The sequence below is a fragment of the Nicotiana sylvestris genome, chromosome 8 (genome assembly GCF_000393655.2).
Source record: "Nicotiana sylvestris chromosome 8, ASM39365v2, whole genome shotgun sequence".
Classification (NCBI taxonomy): Eukaryota; Viridiplantae; Streptophyta; class Magnoliopsida; order Solanales; family Solanaceae; genus Nicotiana; species Nicotiana sylvestris.
In genome coordinates, this window is record NC_091064.1 from 154,814,134 (window position 1) to 154,816,844 (window position 2,711).

Consider the following 2,711-nt stretch of genomic DNA (forward strand, 5'->3'; position numbering starts at 1 on the left):
TAAGATTCATCAAATATCACATGTATACTTTCCTCAACACATTGAGTCCTTTTGTTGTATACTTTATAAGCTTTGCTGTGAGAAAAGTATCCCAGAATGATTCCTTCATCACTTTTGGCATTACATTTTCCAAGAGCTTCCTTTCCATTGTTGAGAACAAAGCATTTACACTTAAAATTCCTTAGATGTGTCAGCTTGGGCTTCCTTCCATTCAACAGTTCATATGGAGTTTTGTTCAGAAGGGACCTGATTATGCACCTGTTCACCAAGTAGCAAGCAGTGTTGACAGCTTCTACCCAGAAATTCTTTGCAATCCCATTGTAAATCAACATTGTCCTTGCCATGTCTTCAAGACTTCTGTTCTTACTCTCCACAACACCATTTTGTTGAAGTGTTCTTAGAGCTAAGAAATTATGAGTGATACCATTTTCAGTACAGAACTTATCAAGTTTGGCATTATCAAACGATGTCCCATGATTAGACTTGATGCATGCTACCTTATTACCCATCTTCACTTGGATCTTTTTGACAAAAGCAACGAACACTTCAAAAGTTTCATCCTTAGTTCTGAGAAACAAGGTCCAGGTGAATCTGGAGTAGCCATCAACTATCACAAAGATATATTTCTTTCCTCCCCTACTTGGCACCCTCATAGGTCCACATAGATCCATGTGAAAAAGATCAAGTGGCCTTGAGGTACTGACTTCCTTTTTGGGCTTGAATGAGGATCTAACTTGCTTGCCTTTTATACATGCATCACACACTTTGTGATCCTTGAAGCTTGACTTGGGCATACCACAAACCAGGTCCTTTTTGACCAATTTGTTCAGCAACATGAAGCTTGCATGACCCAACCTCCTATGCTATAGTTCTGCATCATCACCAACGACACTTAAACAATTGAGATCACCATTTTGCAGAGACTCAAAATCAGCAACATAGATATTTTATATTTTTTTGTTACTAGCACCACCTCACCAGTTACTAGGATTGTGACTGTACATATTTTTGACACAAATTTCTCCTTGTTTCCCTTTTCACAAATCTAGGAAACACTTAGCAAGCTGTATTTCAACCCGTTCACATAGTACACATTTTCGATTGAGTGTGAGAGAGACTTTCCAGTCCTTCCAACTCCCAAAATATATCCTTTTTTGCCATTTTCAAAGGATACACTCCCTCCTTGTAGGGCCTTAAGTGAAATGAAATAATTTGTACTTCCAATCATATGCTTCGAGCAGCTACTATCCATGTACCATTATAGGTTATTTTCTTTCACTGTTCCCTGCACAAGAAAATCAGGAGTTAGACTTAGGAACCCAAACAAGTTTGGGTCCTTTGTAATGAGGAAAGGGGTTAATGAGGGATCTTCTGGTCCAAGCAGGCATCATGCGTTTTTTATATGAGGGACCAGGTTCTCTACCAGTAGTTACTTTTTTAGCAAAAACTTTTTTTTCTACTGTGACTGAAATCTGGCCTTACAGTTTTCTTTAAAGTGCCAGTGTTACTGCAGTGAGTACAAAGCCAATTGTCAAGTACGGTAACGTACTTGCTATGAGGGTTGTAGGGAATATTTTCCCTTTGGAACCCAATCCTCTACCTGTTTCCCCATTGTTGGTGTACATGGCAGTGATAGCATCAGAGGACCAGGTCCACTTGAGTGATTTTTCCAGATCACTCTTCACTCTACCTAGTTCTTCCTGAAGTTGTTTGTTTTTCTCAAGCTCAGCACACAGACTAGACTTCACTGAATTTAACTCACTTGACGAGGCCAATGTGTATTAGAATTTCCTGCTCGTACTCTGTCAAATTCTAATATAGTTTAAGATATCGTCCCACAGAGACTGGATAATCTATGCTACAGATTTATAATATTTTAACTACTATTTGAGAGAATCAAATTGATGAAAAGTGAGTGAGGTTTAAAACTTGTTATATACTTAAACAAAACAAATATTTTTGGAAGATTTATAATTTAAAAAGGAGTTGGGAATCATTGAATTCACTTGATAATATTACTATAATAAAATCTCAATTTCTACATTTATTTCTCTAAAGAATAATTGTTTATTTATAATACAATTATATTTTTCTCACTAAGAAATAATCAATTAATAACACTCCGTGAGAATTATGTTAATTAATCAATTTAAGACTAGTGACGTTTAAACCGAAATATTTTTCTTGCTTGAATTATGCTAAAAGAAAGTAAAAACTTCGTGAGAATATTTTTACCAAGGATCAATAATCTTGCCTCCAACAATTCCTCCGTGAGAATTAAAACTGAGGCAAGCAAGATTACTGACTTGAAATAACAGTTTACTGAAAAATTACTTTCACACTACTATTTTATTCATCAGTTATTATATATTAATTTTGCTCTGCGAGAATTATAAAATTAATATATGAATAACTTAGAGATAAAATATATAGATGTGATGATAGAGTAATTAAAAACCATCATTTCAGCACAGTATGAAATGTAAATAAAAAGTTTCAAGCCAAGAATATATAAAAACTAAGATAATATTATAAAATATATCAAGCTTCATCAACTATCCCAACAAAAAGAAATTACTCCATTATGGAGTAAGAAAAGCTAAAAAAGATATTTAAAAGACTAGAAATATTTAAAAGACTAAGGAAATATTTTACTACAAAAAAAGAAGATCAAGACTAGTTCTTGTCTTACAAAGATTGAATATCCTTAT